We start from the raw sequence: 22,329 nt of genomic DNA on the forward strand, positions 1-22,329 counted from the left end.
TTTTTTGGAACAATTATAGTACGCATTTTCAAAACAATCTCAGATACCAACAGTGACCTTAATATCACATTTCAGCTCCTTAATTTCCCTCATTACCAAATTTAGTACAATTATAGTACACATATCCGAAACCAGCTTCTTCTCTCTACCACAGATACCAACAGCGACATCTATATCAAGTTTCAGGATTTCAGCTCTATTCCTTAACCAAACACCAAATATAGTACTTTTTAGTTATATAAAAAATATTTTTAATTTCCAAACCACCTTCATATCTCAATCCCAGATACCAACAGCGACATCTATATCAAATTTCGGGATTCAATCTCCATTCCTTCACCCAGTAACAAATTATTTAGTACTTTTCGTACAAATTTCAGAAATTCCGCTCTATTTCTTCACCCAATACAAAATTAAGTACCATTTTGTACCTCTCGCACAAATATGGGACGCAATTTCAAACCACCGTCAATTCTTAAAAAAAAAAAAACAATTTAAAAAGCAGTAAGTTCGGCCGGGCCGAACTTTGAATACCCTCTACCATTTGGAACGAATTTGGAATTTTTTTTTTAAATTTCCAAATTCGTTCCAAAAAAATCCTTAAAAAATTCTGTTAAATTTTAAAAATACCGAATATTGGTCTATACGACGTGGACCTACATAGGCTTTGTTTGCTATTGCATATTCAAATTCGAAGCTTGAAATAAATGGTGAATAATGCGGCTAAAATCATCAAAATATCGTATATAGGGAGGTACCATTATATCGGAGCTGTGCGAAGACCTGGACCAGCATAGACAATTTTCTGTCACAGGCTATAGTATCCATTACTAACATCAAATACGATATCTCAAACAATTTCAGTGGGTATTGTACCTAAACTCGTCAAAATACCGAATATAGGGAAATACTGATATATGGGGCCTATACAAAGACCTGGACCTGCATAGACATTTTTCTGTCACAGACTGTAGTTCCCATTACGAACTCTAAATACGTAATTTGAAACACTTTCAGTGAATAATGGCGCTAAAATCATCAAAATACCGAATTTTGGGAGGTACCGTTATACGTGGATCTGCACAGACAATTTTCTGTCATAGGCTGTAGTATCCATTACGAATCTCAAATACCAAATTTGAAACAATTCCGGTGAATAATGTCGCTAAAATCATTAAAATACCGATGAAAATAAATGGGGGCTATACGAAGACGTGGACCTGCCCAGATAATTTTCTGTCATAGGCTGTAATATCGATTTTGAACTTCAAATAGTAAAGTTGAAACAATTCCGGTAAATAATGTCGCTAAAATCATCAAAATACCGAATATCGGGAGGTACCGTTATATGGGGGCTATATGAAAACGTGGACCTACATGGCCCATTTACGAACTTAACCTGCCTACTGGAAAAATAAACAGGTGTGCAAAATTTTAGCCTTCTATCTCAATTCGTTCGAAAGATAGCGTGATTACAACAGACAGACGGACAGACAGACAGACAGACGGACATGGCTAAATCGACATAGAATTTTACGCTGATCAAGAATATATATACTTTGTTGGGTCTGACAGGAGTATTTCGAGGAGTTACAAACGGAATGACAAAGTTAATATACCCTCCATAGTATGGTGGAGGGTATAAAACAGATACCATCAGTAATATCATTATTAAAATTCAGAATTTTATTTATATACCTTCACCCAATACCAAAGTTAGTACCATTCAGTATTTTTCGAACTATTAAAATACATATTTCTGAAATCACTCCCATATGTCCAGAATACAAATGAACAGCGACCCAAAATTTCAGATTTTAAGCATTATCTGTTCACCCAATACTCAATTGTGCCAAATATAGTTATATTTACTACTAATGGTCCACTTGTAGTAAAAATTTGCAAAACCACCTTTTTATCAAAAACCTACCATCGCAACAGGGTCCCCAATACAAAATTTCAAAATTCCAGCTTCATCCGTTCACACTAAAACAAACTGTTCAAAATTTATTACCGTTTATTACAGGTTGTACACTTAGTACACATTTCCAAAACCACCTTCATAAATCAAGATTTCTTATCAAAATTGCCAAATGGTTCGGTTTTAGAAGTATAATACCATTTTAGAACTTTTCATAGCCTTAAATTTAAAATGTCCAAAACACCTTTGGTGCATCTGCACTCCATCAGTTACTCTCATTACAAATTTTAGAATTCTACCTTATTCCTTTTGTCTAATACAAAGTATTCAATTTTTTGTACTTTTCGTTCCTTTTAGTAGGTATTTAAAAAAAAAAAACAGATTTAGTGACCCACTGGTGACCCCCGTGCAATTTCAAGATTGTGACTTCAACCGTGTCGTCTGGGCGTTGATTCTCGGTAAGCCAGTTCTTTCACTACTCTTTTTTATGTAAAGGATAGAAGACCGCTGATGTTTGATCTTATTATTCATTTTACAGATAAAGGAATTAAAAAATGACAGAAAATTTATGTGTATGTGCTTTTTGCAATGCTATGTTCGAATAAAACATATCGCAGCTATATATAAACCTCTATTACAGGGCACACAATTGAATCTAATACCGTTTTCTGATTAATACAAAGATTCTTTCCATGATATTCTCTTTTTCCGGCATTAGATTTCCACTTAGGTTTTTATGACTTTACAGAATAAAAAAAAAAAAAATAATTTTCCATAGTCTTCCGGTAATTACTCGTTCCCAGTCAAGCAAAACAGGTGGCCGATAGGCGCGCTACGACTCAACGAAATATTGCTCTCTGCAGCCTCATTGCAAACTCAATTTATATCAATTTCCTTCCGTTGACAATTATTTAGAATTTCGTTATGGGGAATGGTTTACAGTTTATTTTGTTTTAAGTGTTTTTCCTTTTTGGTTTTCTGGGTTCATTCCATTATTCTTTTACGGCCTATTAGGTCTAACTCGTTTTAGTTCTCATTTACGGTAAACCAATTCCCAGTTCCCTGCAATGTCCAGTTCTATATTAGATTAATATTTAATTTAATGCCAATTAAAGTAAGAAAAAGAAGGTTGAGGGAAAAAATAAAATTTATTTGATAAATTACTAGATAACCTTTTTTTTATTAAAGAGAAGAGGAGAAAAAACAGAATGTGAATTGTAGGATAACATGGATGGAGGACTTGTAAACACGGCTGGGAGAAAAAAGGTGAAACATAAACCAAGGTTTTTTTTGGCCGCAATTAATGCTGCCATTTGGGTGTAAATACATACACTGAATAAAAACAGGGGCGTATTACCAGTTCCGGTTGGGGAACATAAACAGCATTTTTTAGGCGACTACGGTCATTCATGTAGTATACCATACAACTAAACTTCATTTGTAAGATTAAATAACAAAGGTATATTTTTCAGATCCACTGTGTTTAGTTTTGTAGAAACTGTACATGTTGTAAAAATAGTTTGTGTGTTGAATGTTCTTCTTTAAATTCTTATCTCATTTTTATTTGTCTTTTCCGAAGAATGTAAATTAGTTAAATAAAGAAAACACTTAAGATGCATGTGTTTTCCAAATGCTAGGTTTATGGTCGGTAATAAATAATGTAATAAATGTCACGGCCATAAATAGAAGATAAGAGTCGATCACAAATTAGGTACGTTTCGTTTTCTCCCGCAACGTATTGTGTGCGTTAATGCACAGCGTGCATTAGTAAATAAAATGCATGTGTTAATGTATTAGATGTAAGCTTTAGTGTTAAGAATATGTTGTAAATAAATTGAGTTCCCTTCCAGCCACGGAACAAGAAAGATCATCTCGCGGCGTTTCTTTTTTCTTTCGTTAGTTACATCGCTTTGTGATGAGGTTAGGAGTCGACCTCATCATTTGGTGACCCCGACGTGATAGTATCGCGTGTAGTTAGTGAAGTTATTCGATAGGCTATATTTTCAGTGTCCGAGAAAATATTAGTTTATGCGAACTAAATGACGTGATAGGCGCGCATTTTCGTAGTAGTGAAGTGTGTTAGGCTTATTTGTTGTAGCGACGTAAAAGGTGCACTGTTGAAGCAAAGATAGTGTTAGATCTTTTAGTTGTGTAAAAGGAGACATGATAGGTAGCAGTGAAAGATTCTGTCGATCTATCTCTCCATATACTAACGCAATAGACGTGTAGAAAAAAGTGATTAGTTTATTCGTTTATTTTTTGAGTGCACATATATTTCGTCAATATGAATTTTGTAGACTTCATTCAACATCAAAGGATGTTGGGCGAGTATATTGTGTCACTTTATTTAGAAATGGAAAAAATTGCTCTGTGTGGTGTAACTGAGGAAGCTAGGGAAAAATATACCAAATTAGGTAGTTCCTTTACAGAAGCAAGAAAGGAATATTTAGATAACGAGAGGGAACTCCGTCGTATGAAAAAAATTACATACTCGGATTACATAGACACCTTGGGAGTGTGCTATGCGACTAAAGAAATCGAGGGAGTTCTAAACGGCATAGGTGTTTTTGTGTCCATAGAAATACCACGTTTAGATATCGATTATTTAGCTGAGGTGAACAGCTTAAGTTCATCGGAACAGTGTGGGAGGAATGCCTTACTGTTCCATTCACAGCCGCCAGACATTGGGATAACGGTTAAACTTATCGATGCTTTATTTGATTTTTGGGAGGAGATTAGAAGATGTTATTTCTCAAAAATAGAAAACATCGATAGAAAATTTCAAACATTATCGTCACAATACGTGCGGTATTTGGATGTAGTTGGAAAACAGGATGACTACTCAAGTCATTACCATTTTCTTAGAATTTGTTACCGCATAGTGAGAAGTGGGAACATTTCAAGAATAGCACCTGAAAAGCTGAACACGAAGAAGCATGTTGATAATGTTAAAGGTAGTTTAGGGACTCATCAAAAGGTAGTTGAGGACTTAGAAGCTATCGAAAGAATAAATGAAAACGATCGCCTTGATGTTCCGCGAGTCGAAGGAAAAATAACGAGAAAAATTAAAATTGAAGAAGTGCTGCCCACAAGGAATTTACAGGAACACAAAAATCTTGTATTTGCTGCTCCTGACAAAGAAGAAAGTGAAATCCGGGCCAAGGATTGTATTGACGATGGACATAAAGAGAAGATTGATAATTTCCGTCTGGAACGTGCGAAATGGTTCAGAAGTCGTGGAGAACATAACAACATGAGTATAAGTAAACGACGTATCCATGCAGTAGATGTGTCCTTGAATTATGGAAAGGATTTAAAAATATCCCAGGTATCTGATCATCGCTGGCGGAGAGATCCAGACTTCAAGTGGTTGGTGGATGTCATGGGTGCAATTACCTAGTTTCAAGCAGCATACTTCGGAGATTATTATTACGTTAGAAATTAATTTTTAAATAAGATATAACTTTAGCACAGTTTTATTCAATTCTTAATATTAAGAAAATTATGTTTATTTTATATAATTTAAAAAAAATAGAATCGATCGAAGTTTGTTAAAAGATTAGGATCTTTTAAGGCCGGGAGTATGTTTAGTTTTGTAGAAACTGTACATGTTGTAAAAATAGTTTGTGTGTTGAATGTTCTTCTTTAAATTCTTATCTCATTTTTATTTGTCTTTTCCGAAGAATGTAAATTAGTTAAATAAAGAAAACACTTAAGATGCATGTGTTTTCCAAGTGCTAGGTTTATGGTCGGTAATAAATAATGTAATAAATGTCACGGCCATAAATAGAAGATAAGAGTCGATCACAAATTAGGTACGTTTCGTTTTCTCCCGCAACGTATTGTGTGCGTTAATGCACAGCGTGCATTAGTAAATAAAATGCATGTGTTAATGTATTAGATGTAAGCTTTAGTGTTAAGAATATGTTGTAAATAAATTGAGTTCCCTTCCAGCCACGGAACAAGAAAGATCATCTCGCGGCGTTTCTTTTTTCTTTCGTTAGTTACATCGCTTTGTGATGAGGTTAGGAGTCGACCTCATCACACTGAATTAACTTGGTTTGGCATAATCCCAGCAAAAAGTTGACATGAGAACGTTCAACTTTAGAATTACTGATAATACCCCGTGCATAACCAATACCCAAAAGACTACTTTTATACCCTACACCACATAGTGGTAAGGGTATTATGTCTTTGTGCATTTGTTTGGAACAGGGATAAGAAAGCAAGATAGACTCATAGCTACTTTTGAGATCTTCATTGAATCACTTTCTGAGTCGATTTATGCATGTCAGCCCATCCGTCCCTTCATGTATTCTTGTGAACAAAATGCAGGTCGCATTTATTATCCGATTAAGATGAAATTTTGCAAATTTTGGCTCACTGACGAACCCTATTGAAATTTGTGATAATCAGATCAGATTTAGATATAGCTCCCATATATCTTCAAGCGATTTCGGGTTAATTGTGCACCAAATGGCTAATATAAATGAATTTTGGTATATCCAACCGAATTCAGCCTAGAGGCAAGTATATAAAATTTGGAAAAAATCGGTTCAGATATAGCTATAGCTCCCATATATATGTTTCTTCCGATTTGGGGTTTTAAGTCCCCCACATGCGTAATATGCCTTCCACAAGAATGATATTTGGTATCGGACATCAGATACAGCTCGAAAATACCTCTGTCAAACTTGATCGATATCGGTCCACATATATATCTTTATCCGATATCAGGTATATTGTGCACCAAATGGCTAATATCAGCCCAAATGGATTTAATTTTTGGTAATTACGACTGAATTCATCCTAGAAACAAGTACTTCAAATTTGGTGTAAATCGGTTCAGATATAGCTATAGCTCCCATATATATGTTTTATCCGATTTGGGGTTTAAAGTCCCCCACAAGCGTTTTATGCATTCCACAACAATTATCTTTGCTACCAGATATCAGATACAGCTCTGAAATAAGTGTATCAAATTTTGTCAAGATCGGTTCAGATTTGGATATAGGTCCCATGTATATCTTCAATCGATTTCGGATAAATTGTGCACCAAATGACCATCATCAGTCCAAATGGCCTGAATTTTGGCATATCCGATATATATACTCAATATGGTGCAAATAATGGCTAATACCAGCCCAAATGGACTGAATTTTGGGACGTTCGTTTCCATTTTGGTGATAGGTGGTATGATCTACTTGAAATACATTATTTTGTTACGGGATCTCTACTAAATATGCATAGTGGTGTAGGGTATCATATAGGCCTTTTCCTTACTGGTTTTTATTTTGCATCAATCGACACGAGTTTTTTTATTGCAAAAGTGATTGAACAAAATATTCACACGTTAATTCCTGTATATCTTTGCAAGGTTTGATTTGCCCCCTCTAAAAAGTACAAACTTCCACGGCCAGATTTTTAGCAGTGTTCTATTTAAAAAAAATCTCTGCCTTGTTCTTTACGCTGCGAGCATACACCATAATGCTTATGGTGGTGACTGGGTCACAAAAAAGGGGCAATAAAATTTACTTCTCGTTGTTTTTTTTTCTTTAATGGCGAAAATAATTTATTTGTTTTGTTGGGATTTAAAATAAGTGTCAGTTGCACAAACAAACAGGCAAACATACATATACACTAAAACGACAACGAGGATATCAAACACACATTCCCTGACACCGGGATATATTTTTTTCCTAGCAATGGGATAATTCAAACGTACTTGCCATTTTGGTGTGTGCATGTGTTGGGGCGAATGCCTCCTCTTCCATTTCACTCTATTTGTTTTTGTTTCGTTTGAATGTGAGTTGCTCTTTTTTACGTTCGTCATTTGAATTTTTGTTAGATTCGTTTTGAATAAAAGCAAAGCCGCCAAAATGTATCCAAATTTGTTTTTGCTCGTCACAGCTATGTACGAATATAATTTCCATATCACAAACCATGTGTTTTATATAAGCTTGTTTTTATTTTAGTACCTTTTCATCGGACTGTGTAGGGAGAGGGAATAAATCCAGCAAGTGTTTTTTGGGTCCGCTGTCTGTATGTGCAGAAACATATTTGTAAATAAAAATATAAATCAATGTTTCAGATTTACAAATGCATGTTAGCAAGCGCTCTGCTGCTAAAAACTTCTGTTTGACATGGCTGTTTGATGGACTGGCACAGTGTGCGGGGAAACGAGTTAAATAGAACTAACCAGCTAAAATTGTGTAAGGGCATGAGTCACTTTTAGCATTACTAGCATTCCAAAAACAATGATACCTACGTACCCTCTGCATTATCAGTACGCTAAAACATAATGATCTATTCAATAATAATGAGTAAAAGCGATCCAAGTGGCTGATTCGAGTTACCTCGTCAGCAAACAAACAAAAAATAAGAAAATACTATGAGTTTTCCGAAGAGTACTCCTCATGTATTTATTTATAATGTTCGTAACAGAAACTGAGTGCATGGTGTATCCAACCATCAATTAAATATTGGTAATTTAACCCTTTTATCAGAAACAAAAATTGATAAAACATAGGATTAAGTTAAAGTTGAAGTTAAACACAATTGCAACTCTAATGTGCTAAAAAAAGAAGTACCTTCATTGAATTTATTTTTGGCTTTTGGTGGCAGTTTGATAAGCACTTATTACTTGTGATATGCTTATGTTAAAATATGGGGTTGGGATGCTCTTTTGTAAGCTCACTTCTGGTTTGGTGCCATCTGGTGCTAGATGCTAGGGGATTTCTATGCCCATCATAAAATATGGCATTTCTTCCTAGATGACGACCCGAGAGGCATCACCAGACTACCCGACTCTAAACGCCGCACGTTCTTTAACAATGGGAACAGCAAGAACTCCGAGAATATACCAATCGCCTCTTCAGAGAACATCAACAAAGCTGCAGTCAATCGATATATACCTGTGGGTTGAATCCCAGAAATAAGCCAAAATTTCAAAAAAAAAAAAAAAAAAAAAAAAATCGCCGCACTAACTTCAATAATCCCAGGGAATTCACTCTTGAGGTAAACAGGTTAGTTGGCGAGCATAAGTGGAAAAAGTGAAGCATTGCAAAGACGCTTAAGTCACTCTCGAAACCTGGAAAAAAGGGTGATCGGACATATGTCTCATTTAAGGGCGTAGAAGTGAGAGATCCGAAGAGGTGGGCGAGTCATTTTAAACGGCAATTCACAGAGCACCCCGGAGAGTGACAGGACGAAGAGAAGGATCCTTCGCCGTGTACGATCTCTCCCAGCCGAGGAGGTACCACCACAATTTACGATGGAAGATGTTGCACATGCCATCAGAAGCGCAGTCATCATAAGCGACTGGTCCTAACGAAGTTTCTATGGTGATGTTGAAGCAACTAGATGATGAACCAAGATTTAAGTATCTTACCAAACTCCTCAACTTCTCGTTAATCACCCTAATAGTAATAGGTCCCGATAGAAGATGTTGCGCAAAATCATCCAAAACGATTGACCCTAACGAAATCTCTATGGTGATGTTGAAGCTATTGGACCTAACGAAGTCTCTATGGTGATGTTGAAGCAACTAGATGATGAACCAAGAGTTAAGTATCTTACCAAACTCCTCAACTTCTCGTTAACCACACTAATAGTAATAGGTACCGCTACTAAGGCCAATCAAGGATACCATCAAAAGTGATTCATACACGCTGATATCAGCAGTAGCAAAAACGCCTCATACAGTGTTTCCGAGTAGTTGATCATAAACACGGATTCCGAAAATTGCATTGCACAACAACAGCTTTATACGCCATTTCAACACATGTCAGCAGAGGACTTAACTATAACAGGTCGTGCGACAGAACAGTTATCTTGATTTATCAAAAGCTTTTGATACAGTCAATACCGCCATACTGTTTGAGGACATCGAGCACAAGGATACCATCAAAAGTGATTCAAACAGGCCGATATCACTTTTGACGCCAGTAGCAAAGACGTCCCACACAGTTTTTCCCAGTGGCTGATCATTGACACGGATTCCGAAAATTGCATAGCACAAGAACAGCTTTACACCCCATTTCAACACATGTCACCAGAGGACTCAAACAGAACAGGTTGCGCGACAGAACAGTTATCTTGATTTATCAAAAGCTTTTGATACAGTCAATACCGCCATACTGTTTGAGGACATCGAGCACACCGCCCTTTGGCCAAGTTTGAAACATTGGATCGGCAACTACATGTGTGGACGCCATTCGTACGTGCAATTCAGAAACAAGAAATTAAATATCCGTGGAGTGAAACAGGGAGTTCGACAAATTGGGGTGATATCTTCGAAACTGTTTAAGCTCTACCTTTCTGGCGTTCCATGCCCCACAGACGGCATAGAAATAATAACGGATGCTGATGATCTTAGTGTCCGGATTCATTATTGATGACATTTGTGGTCGGTTTAACGTTTACTAAGTTGATCTAACCGACTTTTTCACTGCGAGGAATATGAAAATATAAGCCACGAAATCAACGGCCACACTTTGTACCACATGGACAGCGGAGATGAGGTTATGATGATGGCAGGTTTATGGCATTTTTATTCTGACCATCAACGGTTTTAGGGGTAACATTCGATACACATTTTAAGTCGTCCGCACATACCACAGCTATCTGCGACAACATTAGATGTAGGAATAAGGTTCTCAAGTCTCTGGCCGGCAGCACGACAACACGAAATCATCCACGACAACATAGAATGGTCTGTGGTAAAATATGCGGCTTCGGTGTGGTCCGCCAACGTTAGTGCTAGGCAATGGACAAAATATTCAGTAGTGTCAGAATTCCGCTCTTAGAACCGCAATAGGGTGCTTTCTCATGATACCTGTTGACCATATACATGACGAGGGTCGACCATCTGCTTGGATGTTACAAACAGAGGCATTCCAATCACCATCTGGTGGATACACAACCTCCGTCTAGGCATGTAAGGAAAGATCTAGAGAGAGTGGTACAAATGTAGAAGACAGATCCTCCAGATCAACAGGCCTATCAATCTAGATTTTGAAGCGATCACAGGAGTCCTAGAGGAATATAGAGTGAATACCGTACTAGGGGATCATCCCTCTTCCATCGCATCTAAAAAATCGAGAGTTGCTCGGACAAACCCGAGTAGTTTTGGTACGCTGCACCTTTTTCACTGTCCCGTCAAACATACCCAACTGACTCCAATATCGTTGAGGACCCAACCTATACAGCTTACGTCGTTTTTGAGGCTAGAGTTAGAAGCAGAACCAGGTTGAAAATAAACGAATATAGCAGTAGTAGCTGCTACAACAACAATAAGTGTTGTTCAATGATGTGTACCTACGTCGGGAGAAAATACTGAAAATCAGGCGGTACCGTAATATGGGGCCTATACCACAAAGTGCTCTGCTCGATTTCGAGCGAATACTACTCGCATTCGAGCTTAGCATATTCGCACTTATTCGTGTGGCATAAATTAAGAGTATATCCGATATATTTTTTCAACTCGTCGGTCTAACCCGATCGAATTCCAATAGAGAGTAAAATGTATATTACACTATAAACAGTTCTATATAGTTATCTTGTATAAAAAGCCTATGCAAACTTTTTTCGATGGTATGGAGATTTATTTTCTGCAGAAGACTTTCTAAGACTTGGGAGGATTTTTCTGAAGTCCTTACCCGTGGATTCCACTCTTGATTAGAATGCCATTTTGATGTGAGAGACTTTTCAAAAGTTTTTTTTTAGGAAATCTTCTATAGAAGGCATTTGTATTGAAGGTCTTCAACCATTGCCGTCACTGTGCTTAGTGTCATGGAACATTTAAAATTGATGTTTTATTTCATATTTTTTCCTCCTGGATATTTGTCATTTTATAAATAAATGTTAGTAGCTGCCACTGGCTGTTGGTTGGTATTGCATGCATTCGTTTCGTTATACTTTACAATTTCAATATTAAAATTTGAACAAAAAACACCACCAGCAGCACACAAATCTTTACGATTTTACTACGTCCATATTTTGAATAACGATAAATTATCAGTTTATGGCCTAAAAAGCCTTCAAAAGCCATCAACATTTGAAATGTGAAAGACCAACAGCATTGGCTGCCATGGTAGGAGCAGCAACGGCGGCACAGTAGCAATAGCTGAATAAATGGCTACAACAGAGCGTGACATATAAACGGATGTTGCGCCATTTTGTGTTTTGTGACAAAATCAATGATGGTGGCTTGTCGATTTCCTTTAGGCCAACAACAACAGCAGCCACGACAACAATAACAATTGTTATTGGTTTTCTGGCGTAGGACCGATATTGTGTGCGTGTATATATGTTTGATTATGATGTTACCAAAAAAATATACCAACAAAAGGACAATAGCAACAATGCCAACAATAACAACAATGTCAAAGTATTGACATAACCAGAAAAGCGGCGGTAACAAGAACAATCTTCCGGAAAATCATAAAATTGTTATAGTTGAACAGTTTGTTACGCTTATGGCTTTTTGTTGTATATAATTTTTTGTGAGTATGAGTGTGTGTGTGTGTGTATGTGTTAAATATGCAAAGGACGCCACACTTTTTTTCCAATTCAATTCAATGGTTGTTATTTTGTTAAGCATTCATTCGGCGGTTCGGTTTTTGCTTTATTTTATATTTTTCTAGGCTTTTACAATGGGCGCCACTTTTTTTGGTTTTGGTTGTTTTTTGAGTGGGATAATTACATTACCTAGAATTTATTTTGATAAAGTGCATCATAAATTACTCTCGAGGTTATAACTTGTGTTTTTTGGTCACAAACAGATATTGTCATTTCATATAAAATGTTTCGAATTATTTTCGTTTTGTTTTTATTGGTTGGGCTGCCAAACCAATAATTGTCTATGGGGAAGTTATAGATTTTATATTTTTGTGAAAACCGGTTGCAAAAAACTAAATTGTTGCTGGTGTGTTTTTTTCGAGGTTTTGCACATAAATAGAGGAAATATAAAAATAATTGGAAAATTCTACATGATAAAATACCGTTATCGTTATCATGTCGAGTATGCAAATGTTTCATTTCACATACTTGACAGTTAGTAGCATGACGTTTTTTTCTGCCTCTTCAACAATTTATTGGAATTTTATGAAGAAGTTAAAAAAAGGAAATTGTTTTAGTAAATAGTTTCTAACTATTGATAATAGGAATTTTGAAAATTAATAAAAAATGAATGCTAAATGTATTTAGTGATTTAGACAGACAAGCACATTAACATAATTGAACTATTTTTTAAAAATCCATTATCCATTTAAAAACAAGTAAGCAAAGGCTATAGTCGTGCGGGACCGACCATGTGATACCCTACAACACTACAATATGTTTGAACCCCCTTATGTCCAAATCTATTTTGGAAGATTTCGCTTTTAAAGTTAGTCTCACATATATGATTTGCTTGTCTACGATATTTGGCTATATTCGTCAAAAAATTCAGCATAAAAAGCCAGAATTTCGAATTTTGTGTATTTCGGATATCGCTTGTAAGTAATGTTGGTATTTTTTACACAAAAGTAGTGGTCCATTCTACCCGCTGTTCTAAACTTTAACCTCATGAGAGATTTCGTGTTCTTTGGTTTCTATTTGTGAACTTTATAACCGTTGCAAAATCAGGAACATTTTTAGTTGTTGGTCCATTTCAACCACCAAATATATTGCGGACATCTTTAAAACCAATAGGCCTAGCCCATTTGAGCCTAACCCTGCACTTATGAAAATTTTCTTGAGGATTGGACGATAATTGCAATCTGTACACAATAACCCCATCCTGTGTTGTAAGGTGAAAAATATTACAAAATGTACACTTCAATATTATAAGTCAAAAAAATGAAAAAATCGCATGCGATAAAAAAGTATGAAAAAAGAAAGTACTACAAAATCTATATTTAAATCATTATTGGCATCTTTTTAAATTTTATTTGTTGATGCCAAGAAGGCATTTTAAAGTGACAAAATTTGTCAAAATCGGTCCAGGCATTCTTGAGATATAAGCATTATAGCTAACATCCCCTTCCTTTGTATATACTCATTGTATATATTCCATTATATATATCCGATATATTTACTATCGGCATCGACGTAACGGTCAGAATTGAGCTGTTCGTCTATTTGTGATTTCGCCGGGATTTAAAATATTCGCGGTTTAATGGAAAATGTGATTTTCATTTAACACAAATGTTATGGTCTAATTCACGCACTAAATATTACCCGATGACCATCAAAATTGGAAGACTTCTAGCCGCCCCTAAGCTCTAGCACCATGCTAACTTCCGCTTCGATTGGTCCATTATTGGGACCTGTAGAGCAACTGCAAAATCCGACATTTTTTCATTATTTGGTCCATTTCAACCCCTAAATATTATGCGATCATCTCCAAAAGAAATAGGGTTCTATTCTGACCCTAGCCCCACCTCCATTTTAAATTTCGTGAAGATCGGGCCGTAATTGCGACCTGTAGAGTGATTACAAATTAACATGGACAGACGGACGGACGGACATACATAGCTAGATCGACTCAGCTCGGCGAGATAGGAAGATCCATATGTACTTTCCTATGTGGGAAACCAATATTTCGAGGTGTTACATAATTTTTGGCCCAGTCAAACTTATAATACCCCCAACACATAGTGTTGTAGGGTATAAAAAATATACATATATTATATGTATGTTCTTTATGTATATGTATATTCTTTAAAATCCATGTTTTAAGACCCTGAAACATTGTTTATTATCTTTTAAAATACATGATTTCAGACCCGGAAGTCTACTTTTTTAAATCCATGATTTTAGAGATAAAAAATCTATAAAATATCATCATGTCAAACGGACAGGGAATAATCCTTAAAAATCGATTAATTGTGACCTAGAGGTATCCTTTACAAAATCCACCACTTGAGATCTGGAACTATTCTTTGAAATACACGATTTGAAATCACAGTCTAACTCTTTTAGAAATTCTTGAGACTTGAGCTTGAAGAGGTGCAGAATGTTAAGTTTTATAGAATTTCCGATTTTAAGTTTTTAAGATCTTAAAAGGTTATTTTTTTGAAAATCCACAAAAAATCTTGTAATTGGTCTATAGCTTTTGTAAAACATCCACAATTTTAGGGAGGAAATATTCCATAGAAATCCACCTTTTTGGTGCTGATATTTTAGATAGGTTGGTGGTTTCCGGATTTTATACCCTCAGTCATATCGCTAGAAGAGTATATATTATGTGATACGAGGATTTGGCTTAAAGAGATGTAGGGTCTAAATCTCGTAAATCCCGTCCGTATGTCTGCCTGTCTGGCTTGCTCCGATTCGATTTGGTCCAAACTTGGTACATCGTAATATTATTAGAAAACTTTGATCCGTTTCGGGCAATATCGGACGACTCCTTCTGGTACCTCCCCCACACAAGAAAAGATAATCCAATTTTGTTCAAACTTTGCAAATTCTAATATTTTTATTAGTGTTGAGTGAGCTTTTTCTCCATTCCATCAAGGACCTCCCTCAGGAAGGGCCAATTTAATAATTATAACTCTTATAAAATGTGAAATAACAGCTCGAATGTCTTCAAATTCCCAACACCCCAAAAATTCCACCAACACAATGAAGATGAAATATATTGGACCACTACTTCTGGTACCTCCCACACAAGGGTCAAAATTTTGAACTATTATATCTCTCATAATCTCACAAAATCTGGTGTGAAGATGGGAGGTACCGGTTCACTTATTCCAGGACCTCCTCACAACGGTCAAAATTTTGAATAACAAAATGCTCATAAAGCCTATTCTCATCCTATTCTCTTTAAATTTCCAATATTTCCACTAACAGAAAATCTTGTATAATGATGAAATTTACACGCCAACTCCTTCTGATACTTCCCCTAGAAAAGTTAAAAATTTTGATTATTCGCATAAAATTGGAAATAAATGTATACCAATACCAATATTTTTATAGTAGTATTAGAAGAAGAGGAATACTTCGGTCGGCTATATATGGTACCTCACATATTTTTCAACAATTTACAACAGTTATCGCATAACTAATAGCATTTGAAGGTAGTCGACATAGTTCAAATCTAATAGGTTGTAATATTTATATCAGACGTAGATGCCACTTAGGCCCACTCCTTCCAACAATCATAACGCAAGGCTGATGGTATATATTCGACTGATACTTTTGATCTTGTGTTTACTTATTTTAAGCTGTTTTTACTTATTTTTAAGCTGTTCGAATTTTTTTTGCAAAATTGGCAATTAAAAAAAAAGAAAAAAAGTTATTCAATGATGCAAAATTAAAAGCCTTGAACAAGGCCAATTTTATAAGCGGAATTCAATCCTTAATATTATTTTGTTGCTAAGACTGTTTTTGCGAGAAATCTTTCAAAAAAATAACAAAAGGCAAAACGCATTTTCATATTTTTTTTTGTTTTTAATAAAAATATGTCTTTAAATCAGAACAATTTAGGGCTCGCGAGAATTCGAGTATAGATTGAACTTACTTGAATTCGAGCGGCAGTTCTCCTGCAAGTAGAACCCAGTAAAGAAAGGTCAAAAGTCGGGCGGGGCCGAATATTTGATGCCCTACGCCACTATGCGGATTTAGTAAAGCTCCCGCAACAAAAATTTTTTACTGGTAATTTATGTAAAGTACTTAATACCAATTATGAACCAAATAACATTGCTGTATAGTGCATGAAATTACTTCGATAAGGATTATATTAAACAATATTTTTTTGGAGAAATAGACATACCATTTGGGTTAATATTAGCCATTTGGTGCAAAAAAAGACTGAAATCGGATAAAGATATATATGGGAGCTAAATCCAAATCTGAATCGATCTAGACAACATTTTAAACACTTATTTCTGAGCTGTATCTGATATCTGGTATCAAAGATTATTGTTGTGGAGTGCATGAGGGACTTTAACACCAAATCGGATGAAACATATACATGGGAGCTATGGTTATATATGGGAGCTATACGAGTAGCTATATCTTAACCGATTTTCACTAAATTTGAGTACTTGCTTCTAGACTGAATTCGGTCGGATGTCCCGAAATTCATTTGGACTGATAATGGCCATTTGGTGCACAATAAACCTGATATCGGATAAAGATATATATGGGAGAGGGATGGAAGGACTGACTAACATGAATAAAACGACTCAGAAAGGGATTCTATGGAGATCCTCAAAGTTAACTATCTCGCATCCTTCTTCATGATACAAACAAATGCATAAAGATATAATACCCTTACCACTATGTGGTGGGTATAAAAATTATTCAAATATACCCTTTTTTACGCCATTCGTTAGATTCGCAGATTTTACACTTGCAAGTATTCTTTTATTCTTTCAACCCCCAACAAAATGAAAAAAAAAGAAACATTAAGGATTATTGTCGCCAATCTCTTCGAACTAAGAATATGAAAGTGTATTCGAACCCTAGATTCTGTTGATTTTTTTGAGCTATTGCACACGATCTACCAACCCCCCCACACACACATATCAACAATCAAAATAATTAGTTCCACATGATTTCTGTAGTGCTCGCTAGTGCATCAAGTTGGGTGGGGAGTAAGCTTTTTGTAAAATTCGCGAGGAAAATAAAGCAAACCGAAGCTTTGGTTTTCACAGCAAGATGAAGGAGCGGTCCTTTATAAAAATACATTTTTTTTGATTAGTGGAAAAGAATTTGCCTTAAATTTTATATGTTAAGTGAATTTAGCTTGCGAACCATTTTGACATATCACAATAATTTTCAGAGATGGTGTACCTTTTATTTCTAATATGTTCCACTCCATCTTATATACGTGTAACTTCAGTTTAGTTCTACCACCTCTTTAATTTTAAAAAATTGATGTCATATTAATTACCAAAAAGCTATATTCTCCATCCCTTTTAAACAAATTATACATTTGCGGGTAGGTGCGTTAGTTAATGTCCACCTAATGGCTTTTGCTCAATCCATCTCATCGTTACCACAAATAATGGCTTCATTAGATACCCTCTCAGATTTGCTTATTTTTTTTGGAAATGAATTGTTTTTTGTTCTTCTCTTCGGCCCAATTTCGGAACTGTCATCATTTCCTGCCTGTCCTATTAAAATAAATATAATTTGTCTTCCAAAGTTTTAAAAAAAAAAACTAAAATAAAATTGTTGGCTATAACACAAAATCACTTTAGAGTGCCAACTGGTACACATGCTGTGCTTGACAGGGGTGAAATCACTGGTGTAGAATGGGAGGGTGCACAACAAACGACTGACACTGAATTTGGGAACCAACACATTTTGCCCACAAAATGTTTTATAATCTAACAAATAATCGCATTTAATTTTTGTTAGTTTATGGTTTAACCGATGGAAAGAGAGATGAAGTGTGGGTTGGTTAAGTGTGGGGAGGAAACAGGGAGAATGGTAGATATTTGCAGAGGTGCCCAGCTACTTGGCCATTGAAATGTTTAGAAAATTGAAACCAGCCATTTCGATTTGCTGACACCATACATGTCATATCTGGTGCAGAAGATAAAAGATCTCCCAGACGTATAACTGATGTCATTTGAAAACTATTGAACAATCGCATACGTATCAAAAAATAGAACTCACTCACCAGAAACAGATCTAAAAAGTCTTCTGTAAAAGGTGTTTAACTGTTAAATAATATTTACATTTATATTTATAGAAAAATTCCAACTGATGATATGAGCCCTAAACAAATTCTTCCTTCTAAAAAGGATCTGCCAAATTTATTTAACCTGTAAAAAGTCCCTGAGAGATATTACATCAATCTATTGACGTTTGAGCTTTTAATGAGCTTTTCACAAACTTTCGAAGTTCTATCGAAGAGGCATGAAGTCTTCAACGATTAATCGTTGAGCTCTCAATGAGCTTTCCACAAACTTTCGAAGTTCTATCGAAGAGGCATAAAGGCTCCATACAGGGTTGCCCATATTCGACGGACCTTTGGGCCCATTCCAATCGACGAGGCTTGTCCGCAGGCAACATTCTTTGCGTCAATTGAATTTTGTACGGGAACAAATGCAAATCAATGCGAATTATCCGTTGTAAAGTGGACCGAGCCATGCCCAACTGCTAAGAACGGCGTTTCTGGGATGTTCTTGGAGACCTCTCAACACTGGCTCGTACGGCAGCGATATTCTCGGCCGATCGCCTTGGTCGACTTTTATATGGCCTCTTCGCTCGCGTGGCGTGTATTGGTTCATGAAAAAATCTGCTTGGACTGACGCTTCAAACGCGGTATGTCATTAAGCGATGTGACATCTCTGTCAAAAGTTATGGCGTTGCCAGATGGATCCGTCGAATATGGGCAACCCTGTACATTATCGACATGCAATGAACGAAAGTTGTGTATGATATATCGTAGAACTATATATGTGTTATGGTAAAGCTATCGCCGAGATATTGCTGAGCTATGGTTAAGCGATTGTTGAGCTTTGAATATTTATTGAAGATCGTCAGCCTATAGACGAAGTATGAAGTACGAGGCGTTATCGTCTTTTTAACTGTAGGCGTGTTATCGACGATATATCCTACCAACGAGTTATGGAATACTAAGCTTCAAGTTATTGATAGCTGATCTATTCTCTATCCATTGATGGACAATTGTCGGTCTATCAAAGAGGTATCGAAGTTTTATGTTCGATCTATCGACTATCTGTCGAAGTGATTTCGACGATGACGGACCTCAAGTATCGCAACGAGTTATAATATGTATTAAAGTTTTATTCTAATCATGACCAATCTCCGGCCAACTTACGAGGCATCAATTATCTACCCACAAGGAATAAATTTTGATGAGATTTCTGTGAATAATTAAAAATGTTATGTTATGTTAGGTTAGGTTAGGTTAGGTTAAAGAATGCGTGGTTGTGCAAACAACCACTCCACTCGGTGGCCTATTGGTCCATTGTGTTCATTCTATTTAGAGAAGAAGAATAAAATAATAAAAGGGAAGGAAGCGAATAGTGAAGTAGACGCGTGAATATAGATAGGAATAAACAAGGTAGTAGGTTTGTATCCCCGGTGTAATCAGCGTGTCGTCCTTAGCCATTTTAGTCTTCTGGTTAACTGAAGAATGACCGCTGGCTTGCTTTCGGAAAGGTAGGACAACTCGGGCAGAATTTGCAGAGTAAGTGCTCCTTCGTCGCAGTTTCCTCCTCGTCCTGACAAAGCCTGCAGTATTCAGTATCGTCACCCCCACCTACTTTGAAGTCATGGCCCTTATGTTGCAGTGTCCTGTAATTGGACCCACCACAATCTACAAGTCCGATTTCGTTATGGATATGAGTTATGATCTACTTTCGGCTTTCACCGCCCAAATGTTTTTGGAGACATTACATCCCCTTCAAGTAAGCGAGTTCTCTTGAAATCTCCCAACATAATTTGTATGCAGTATTTGAAAGAAGAGGCATAAAGGTTGCTTCACTGAGCTTTTAATATCTAGATCTACTGACTTCTTTCGCCTCTGGCCAATTCATCAGTCGATTCATTGCCAGATATGTTGCAGTGTCCAGGGACTCAACAGAGTTTGACAAACGATTTAACATTTCCAGAGCATTACTGCAATCCAGAGCTGTCATAGATTTGATAAACGAATTGCATGTAATGCGTCTACTTTATTTACAAGACTTCTAAAGGGGTTTCATATTTGACCACCTCAAAAATATGTATCGAAATTGTATATTCTGCGAAAGAAAGAACCTTATATATAAAGAAGAATTCTCTCCTCTGTCTTTAAAAAATAGTACAGTTGCCACAGGATTGAAAATATTCGATTTTAGATACGTAATTTCATATATTTCCTACTCTTTTTTCAAATCCTTCTCCCAATAACAAAATGTAATGTCATTCTAAATCATTGTAGGGTGTAATGACCAAATTTCCCCAATACTCATGGCATCTCAAAACATTATTTCTATTCATGATAATAGTCACACACACACACACACACACATTCACACAGAAAGTACACAAATTGTACCATTGAGTACAAATGGACCCAGAGGCATAAAAACACTTGCCCAAACACACACTCACTCTCTCACACCCATCTACATAAATACACATTGGCTAACAAGAATTGACCGTTTTATTATTTTAATTATGCATAATGTGTACTTTATAACTTATGGCTTAAATAAATTTAGCACACTCAACAAACACTTATGGGCTTCTACGGGCACTGCTGCTGCCACCGCTACATAAACATCTACTACAAGTGTGTCCTGATCCTGTGATGGCGGCTGTGACCATATGTATATATAGCTTCATTAGTTTGTCCAAAAGGGACTATCATATTTTGGGGTATTGTTTTTTTGGGTGGGGTTATTTCGATTGAGATTTTCGAGAGGTGGGGTAAATTACTTTGGGATTTCATGGACCACAAGGCGGAACCATAACCGTTTTTGGTTTCGAGAATTGTAAAGGACAGCAACAACAACACCAGCAATTACTTGGGCAAAAGGTTTTCCAAATTATATAATTTTCTACATCAATGATAGTTGGTGTTTGTCTTGTCTTTTTAAATTGTTCTAGGAAGGGACAGTGCCGTGCGTTTACTTGACTTGTCATAAATGCTGGCGTACAAAATACCACAAGGATACTTTGGTTGTTGCTGTTGCTTTATGGGTGTTTGTTGCACCTATTTAAAGACGATTGGAAGGTTTGGTCAGTGGATCATAGAAAAAAAGACCATAAATAGTGAGGCTTGGTCGAATTGTTGAAACCTTTACACCAAGAATTGCGCATCGAGGTGAAAACCCAAGGTACTATAGAAAAATTAGAAAGATTCAACGAGTGTTCCGAAAAATATACCTTCCATTTGATGTATACCGTGTAACATAAATATTGAACATACCAATTTCATCTTTACCCTAGGTCTAATGACAGTAAAAATATTAGAATGTGCGAACTTTGAAGAGAACTGGGCAAATGTTGTAAATGTTGACACTTTGTGGGAGAGGCATCCGGAGTAGTGGACCGGCAAATCTTCATGCGAGATCTAAACGTAGTTTATGAAGTTTTTGGCATTCAATATTCGGACTTTTGCGGGAGGTACAAGGAGTAAGGTGACAGTATTTGTCATGTCAAGGTCAGGATCGAACATGGAACATATTGCCACCTTGCTTCTCGCACCTCCCCCAAAAGGTCCAAATATTGGATGATTCGGTTAGATTAAAAAAAAACCCCGCATGTTTTGGTGGACATACACTTAAACCTTTATAGGCCTATTGTGCGCTCTGAACTAAAGTTATTGAAAGAAGACGGGTATATAAAGAATTCAATTGTCTTAAAAAATTAGTTAACTCTTTTATTACATTTACCATGATCTGATTAAAATCTGGTATGGAATCGTTCCCTAAGAATTGAGATCTGATATT

General features: G+C 36.2%; 1 protein-coding gene across 1 annotated transcript in view; it reads right to left on the reverse strand.

Moving 5' to 3' along the window:
- The window catches only part of LOC101899868 (serine-rich adhesin for platelets), a 236,121-nt gene that overhangs the window by 11,809 nt on the left and 201,983 nt on the right, over positions 1–22,329 (reverse strand). The window lies entirely within an intron of this gene.

Source organism: Musca domestica, unplaced genomic scaffold (assembly GCF_030504385.1).
Source record: "Musca domestica strain aabys unplaced genomic scaffold, Musca_domestica.polishedcontigs.V.1.1 49, whole genome shotgun sequence".
Classification (NCBI taxonomy): domain Eukaryota; kingdom Metazoa; phylum Arthropoda; class Insecta; order Diptera; family Muscidae; genus Musca; species Musca domestica.